The sequence below is a fragment of the Homalodisca vitripennis genome, unplaced genomic scaffold (genome assembly GCF_021130785.1).
Source record: "Homalodisca vitripennis isolate AUS2020 unplaced genomic scaffold, UT_GWSS_2.1 ScUCBcl_4244;HRSCAF=10311, whole genome shotgun sequence".
NCBI lineage: Eukaryota > Metazoa > Arthropoda > Insecta > Hemiptera > Cicadellidae > Homalodisca > Homalodisca vitripennis.
This window is the reverse complement of record NW_025780357.1, coordinates 18,721-26,709: the sequence shown is the minus strand read 5'-3', so window position 1 is coordinate 26,709 and position 7,989 is coordinate 18,721.

Genomic DNA, 7,989 nt, shown 5'->3' with positions numbered 1-7,989 from the left:
AACTTGATCGTTAATCCTGACCATGCTCTCAAAACGTCTGGAGATTTGAGCAATAACTATATCCAAGCTCCTGTAAAATACTTTTACTTTTTGAATTCTTGCAATGGATTAGAAAATTCAACATCGTTGGTCAGTTCGTCAAAAAAGTTTTTTACTTTTTTACATCGTTTAGTCGGCAGAGAAGACTCAATATTCCATCCCCTGGCTAGCGTTTCAGCTTCTTTAAACAACACCTTCAAAACTCATTTCTTGCTCTCTTTAGTTCAGTCATCATACTCTTTCCAAGAAGGGCTGTAGCTTCGTCAATTGATACATCCTCTTTTTGTAGTGTTTTAGATGTAATATTAATTCTCTCTAAAACCTTACTTTGGAAAGTAAGCATCAATACAAATTGAAAAACACGTCATTTGTTTTTTGAGTCCAGTTTGCCTCTAAAACCTCTTTATTCTTTTTAGAAGTCAGAATAATATTCGTCAAACAGCTTAAGACAGAAACAAAGTTACACTTTATGGCCAGTAAACAATCGTACCTAGATGGACCAACGGGTCGGACACAATCTTTTGAGTGTCTTGCTAAGTATAGACCCCCTTTGCTCCATAGATTTCTCTCTCAAGCTTGCCATCTTGGCAGGCTTTCGCCGAAAAAAAACACGTAAAATTTGATTGACAAATCGTAAAATTAAAATCATTTCTGTTATGTCAGTAACTGAGTCATTGAGTACCAAATTTAAATTATGCGAGGCACAATTGCACGTACTCTGCATTTGGCGACTTTTGCTTTATTCTAGATTGGATTCCAGAATAGTTTCCACTCATTACGGCTGCCCCGTCATAACCCTGGCCTCTACACTTTTCAATTTTAATGTTGTTTTCTTCTTCCAAAAAATTACAAACCTCGTTAGTAATTTTTTCCGAATTTTGGCCTGTAAGAGCTATGAACCCTAAGAATGATTCTTTAATTTCAAGTTTTTCGTAGTTTTGGACTGCCACATGTCGTATTACTATCGATAGTTGATCAGTTTTTGAGACGTCTTGAGTGGTGTCTAATACCAGAGAGAAGAAAGGAGCTGCTTGGATTTCACTTACAACTTCATCCAGAACATGCTGTGACGCAAACATGATCATTTCATTTTGGATTTTGGGAGACAAATACTTAACTTTGCTTTGATCGTTTTCTAAGTGACTTTTTAGAAGAGGATCGTATCGTGACAACAAATCTATAATATTTCAAAAAAGTTTCCAGAAGTAGTGTCCACTGTTTCAATATTTTCATTCCGATGCCCTCTGAACGCTAAGTTACAAGTAGCCATAGTTATTACTACATCTAAAAGTCTTTTGAGAATCTCACAATACTCAGGTTCATACTTTTGAATAAGTGATTTTGCATCTTGGCTATTTTTTACGGTACTATATGCTAAACATGAATTTAAGTGTATACGAGATGTTTCATGTTCTTTAATTTTTTTGCTTAAACCTTGCCAATCATTTATTAGACCTTTACACCAAGCATCTTTAAATTTAGGGTCAGTTCTGTCAGCGAACAACCAACAAGGTTCACAGTATACGCCATTTAATTAAAGGTGAATAACAAAGCCAAAACCGTTCTAGTTTTTGGCCCGTTTTGGCAATTTTGTAATAAAAATCACTGCTAAAAGATCTATTGTTTGTCGAGTCTTTAGGAAAAAGGCCCTGGGGCCTACATGGTTCAGAATTCAAAATGAAAGTTTTATCTTCTTCTTTTAAGAGGGATACTCCGTCATTAGTGTAGAGCCCAATGTCAGTTTTAAAAACACCACGTTGTTGACTGATTTCATTAGTATCAATATGCAAAAACACAGTTTTTATATCAATGTCTACGGTACAGCTACAGCTATCATTATTTATCTTAACGTCTAGACTCACGTCTGGTTCGTTATTTGTGAATTCAGGTGGGGTCTGAGTAGATGTTCCATTTTCTGTCTCGATGGTAGGTAGGTCAGAACTTATTTCACTACACTCACAAATTAAAACCGGAAGTTATTTGTTTCCTTACACTGTCATTGTTTTTACTAAGAGATATGTCAGATTTAAAAAATAGATCAATTTTTTTGGTGTTTTTTTGCTTTTTCTTCCTCCTCCTTCTTCCGCTTTCGGTATTCTGCACCACTAGGTTTTTTAGACATTTTTGTTTAATTATTGATTTAGTTTTCTAGTACATCGTCCCATAATATAAGTTTCCTGTAAGAGGTGTAGTTTGCAAACACTTTTCACCGCCACCACAGTTGTAGGCTACTGAATAAATCACAACTTTCGAAAATGCAGTAAACGTAACGAGTAATGAATATTATGACTGAGTGACAAGGAACCACAGTATACTGTGAAGGAACTACTAACAATAATTGGTACTTGGTAGTGTGGAGGGGAGGGAGGGGAGTATTCAAGTCGCAACATGAAACAAGGCAGTACACGCACGCACACCCCCCACGCTCACACACGGTCCTAAAGCGCCTTAAAATACACTTCCGTGGCGGTTCAGCAAATAGTTTGCCTGCTTTAGTTTTGAAGGCGTTTAACTAAAACAAGAAATGATAATAGGCCTACGATATTCCTCGCTAGCTCATTTATACAAAAAAAAATTATAAGGAATTACAATGAAAATAGTGATATTCAACCTTAAGAAATTTGGTAAAATCGGTATAATTTTTTTTATTTTTTTCATTCCTTCGTGTGGCGCCCCTTGACACGCCGCGCCCCCCCCGCATTGCGGGGGTTGCGGGGGTATGTATTACGCCACTGATTGGATGAAATATCAAGATTATCTATTAGATACGAGCAAATAATTACAAGTGATAAAGTGTAAATTGAAACCGAAGTGAAGTAATCAGATGAACGACGCTGTGAAGGGCTGTGGTCCGAGATACTTGGCGGGATAATCTGTCAGACCTACGAGAATGTATATTATTGATTGTATATTATAGTGACATAGTACAATACACCACTTTTGGAACAAACTAACATTCGGAATCCCGTGGTTTGTATACTATCCACAAAGGCTCTAGAAACCTGCCCTAAAACAACTTTAGTCTCAATAAATTCGATTCTTGATCTCAGCCTTTGGGAAAACTGATCAGGAATGCCTATACCTCTTCGGGCCTTCCCTTCTTTATCTTCCGTTCTTTGGAAACAACCGATCTCTAAAGAAACTTTCTTCTGCGATTTCACGACTTTTGAAAGCTCTTTGTGAATGGTTGTTCTCAGCTTCTTGAAGACGTTTCCCCATAGAACTTCTAGGCTCCTGAGAATCCCTAGGTGGTTATTGAAGTTTTTAGCTTCTGAACTCGAAGCTACCTAGCTAAGGTTTCTTGTCTCAAGGAACTTCCGGTCTCCGTGTCATCCAGTGACGGAATATATCGGAGACTCCAGGCTCTTAAACTTTCTGAATTCTGAGCCTTCTAGTCTCGACCTGGAAATTCCTGGTACCTGCAAGATTCTTGAAAAATGAACCAGCTACTGGACGATTCATCTACAAGCTTTCAGCTGCTGGAAATTATTGCTTCTGATATATACCAGTCTCAATAATCTTCCATAATCTCCAGCCTCTAGAAGTTTTCAACTTCTATGAGTAATATAACCTCTTTGATCTTAAAACTTAAGCTACCGCAGCCGGTATCATGTTTAAAAGCTTAATTTATAGGTTCATACTGCATTGAAACATTGCTTACACAATTAATTACACTCTTGAACTTTTTGGCCTTGCTTTGCAGAGCTATCCCCAGTCAACATACGTTAAACGGAAAGTTCCTAAATAAGCATTAGACGGTATGGGTGAGTTGAAAGTCACGGAGCTATAAAAAGCGTTTTATCACTTATCATTCAACCGAATATTTCAACTTAAAACCTATTGCCTCCATGGATCTTGAAAGGAGGCGGTCCCTACCCCCAACCTAACCCATAAAAATACCCTATTACTCGATCCGGAAACAGCGCAAAGGTCCTTATAGGACTGGATGCAATTTTATAAGCTTCTTGTCCTATGCGAGAGAAAAATATTTGGAGCAGCTAAAAATTCTACGTACCACTCGAGCTGAACGAAGATGACATTGATCGAAGGGTACAATGTTGTAATACAATGATAAGTAAAATAGACAGACAACCGTACACTTAACTTTGTAACTTCATAAGAATTTGTAACAATGTAATTTGTGGATCTATAAGAACTATTTTTAAAAACAGTATATTTACAGTGCGTAGTTACATCACAATAATTGAGCGGACACGGTCAAGGTCGAGGGCGCGTTCATTACAATACTTGCTGCCATTGCAAGTATCTCTATATATACTGCCTGCCTATCTCAGAAGGCAGTGGCGAGACGTCAGTCGTTTAAAGTTGTATTTCTATCACGAACCTGTGCCGAGCACATTACCTGTGAAATTGACCAACCACTACTAGATTCAATTTAATTAATACGAAAGTGCGGTTACACAGGCTGACAGGCAACGGTCATGGTCGATAACGTGACTTGAGTCTAATCAATATCACCCGAAGTCGGCCAAACATAACGCCTAGTCTCTTCTTCACGCCCACCTAAACGCTATGACCATCACGAACGGAAAAAAACACCGTTGCTTATATGATTGTTTTGCGTAGCTCAGGAAAATGTTACTTTTTCCAAAAAGTTCGGTGTGCCGAACTGTAGGATATCGGATTTACTAGAATTGTACTGTAATTATCATTTATGTTCACTATAGATATTTTCATAAGAAACTCTATGTTGAATATAAATTATAAACCATTAATACTAACAGACAATCATATTGTTTTTACTCAGTTTGCATCGATAAACTAAAGTATAAGTTTCCATAGTGAAAGATTTATGGATAAAAGACAAATTTCGATTTATAATGCAGTTTTAAACTGTAGCCCCATGTTAAAAGCAGAGCCTCAGATGTGCAGCCTGTAGCTCACTAGTACACCTCCCTCAATTAATTACAAGGCAAGTCGTTTACTATGAAGAGATTAGGGCCTAAAATGGAGCCTTGAGATACATTGTGTTGGGAATAGTAAAGGTTTAAAAATGTTTCCATTTAAATATATTTATCAGTCAATCAAAACACCATACACTAGTGCCTTGAACATGTCATAAGACCTGTAAAGGACCTTTTTGTGGAGTTCCTGGTCTTCAAGACAGTCACATTAGAAGCCGTACTGCACCGGCATTACAGTGTCTAAGTTGGAAACCATACTGATAGTGGAAATCATTTATATTGCGAGTGTATCACCACCTCTCTATGAGCCAACCATTCACTTACCATCTCTTAATTGACAATTTCTCTTGAACCTAGAAGCTAAAATCTCTTCATAAGTGTGTATGATACATGCCATACATAAATTGTAGCCATGTAACCATAAACTCTTTATAGCCATCTTTCACATACATACTGTAAAAATATTTACTTGTATATCCAACCACTTTCCAATGGATCTGATTTTAAGATGGCTTCAGTTTAATACTTTATTTGAGCCTAGCGTTTTTATTTTAAATTTGTTTACAATTCTTCATGGCCTAATTCCCAAATTTTATTTTTTTTGAACTGACTACTTTTTGTGGCGGGTTATGGCTGTATGTTTGCATTGAGGAAAATCTTAAACTTCACTTCAATGAACAAAGCACCATGCTTGTTCGCTCTGTAGCTACTAGGGATGAGACTATTGTGGCAATTTTGATGTTAGGCAGGGCATTTCTCCGTTCAGTGGCTATCCAGGTATGCTAGTGAGAAGTTACTGTCGCTTAAAGTGATTACTTCTTTTGGCAGGCTATGAGTTGTTTTGAATAAATCTACGAACTACTAATTTATTTATTAATGAATCAAACGTAAAATTGATTAACTTACTGCATAATTTAACAGCAGTATTCAAAGCTTCTCAAATTGTAAACTGAATTTAGCACAGTTAATATTAATTCCTTTTCCAGTTCACTACTAGTTTTGTCCTGAAAAGATTTAAAAAAGGATTAAATATAAAGTGATTAGATATTAGATCTAGATAGAAAATTAGTCTTTCTGTTGATTATAATTGTAACCTTTACTCCATTACATTGGGCCTTACCTTACATTTTCACTTAAAAAATAAATTATGTAAAAACAGATTTTAATACAAATGTTTCTATACAAAAAAGATAAATTAAACAATGTCAAATGATAAAAACATAAGTATGAGATATGGAAAAACAATAGATGCTGGGTTTATAAGATATTAGTAAGATTTTATTCCAGAATTTTTATTTCTTATTTCAGTTATTATAAACCCATTATTTAATTTTTAGGATATAATGAAAATGAAGTTATTATTTCAGAAATACGGGATTTTAGTGAAAATGGATACTGAACAAATTATAGATACTAATACAAATGATAACAAAGAACATGTATAAATATTTAGCAATAAGTCAGTGATCATTGTAATATATGACATGTAAAAGGTATTACAAAAATATGTATAAAATTAACCCTACATCGGGCGCTAAACGGAGTTTTCCTCCGTGTATTTTTTATTATTAAAAATAGTACTACTTTTGTGATGTTGGCAGTAGTTTCCCGCAGTGTACTTCACGAGCATCTTTCGGAGAAGCGAAACAAAACAATAGCCTCCCGCTTATCTTTGTCAAAATCTGTCAGTATGAGGTCTAACCGTTTTATAAAACAATCTTATGCAGAAAAAATTAAAACAAACAATGATGTGGATTATTCAGAACTACCTGTAACTGGCAATAACAAACCATCTTACTACCATCCTAATAATAGATTTTCACCTCTGAGTGATTTAGTTGAAAATGATAATAGTGCTAGTGATAGCGCCTACACATACAGAAAACCTAAATCTAAAGTAAATACCTTCAGCTACAGTAGTAACATGAATTCCAGACAAATCCCTTCAAATAGATTTGGTAACACAAACAAGCCAAATCAAGGTACAGGTTCAGACAACACCGAAGAAACATACTCTACCCAGTCAACAGACAATGAAAGTAATAGAGAGCAATTAAAAACCCTTTTGCAGGATAAAATTTACGAGTTAAGGGGTAAATGCCTTAACATTAACCTATCAAATACTAACACAGCAAAAAAAAAAAAAAAAACAAAAAAAACAAAACAAAACAAATTGAAGAGATCTTTTCTTCTTACCTTATAGGCATAAATAAAGATAACATAAGCAAAGGTGAAAATGTAAGACCTCCTGAAAGACCGAACAAATTAGGTATAAATAGTAAAGGCAGAGCTTTACTAAAAATAAATAATGTCAACCTTACTTAACCTTCATCAATCTATTTTGAGATCTCTGAAACTAAATTATTAATACTAAAAATATTAGCAACAATGGAAATACATAATTTAAAAGTATTTCAGTGGAATGCCAGGTCATTGAAACATAAATGGCCTGAGGTAATGCAATTCTTTTCCAATCAGGGCATTCATATTGGTGCGGTACAAGAAACTTGGCTAACCAATCATGACAAGTTGATTGACAACAATTATTATCTACTAAGACTAGACAGATTTGATGGATATGGTGGCATAGCACTAATAGTACACAAAGCCATGACTACTCAAGTAGTTAGAGAAATTAATACAGAATCTACCCAACTCCTTAGTATTATCACCACCAATTTGAAGTATCCAATTAAAATCATAAACTTGTATAGCACCAAGAAGAAAATAAATAAGGAATTTTGGTTTGAAAATTTATTTTCTGATGATAAAGAGTGTGCTCTAGTTTGCGGTGATTTCAATGCCCACCACCCTTTTTGGGATTGCAATAAAGCTAACAGTAGAGGTAATGATATATACAACCATTACAATAACTCCCTATTCATACTTGCAAACTCAAATAATCCAACCACAGCTCCAGCTTTATCCCAACAACAGTCTATAATAGATTTAACATTTGTTTCACCTAAGTTATATTCAACGATGCTCAGTTGGGATGTATTGCATGACCCAATGGGGAGTGATC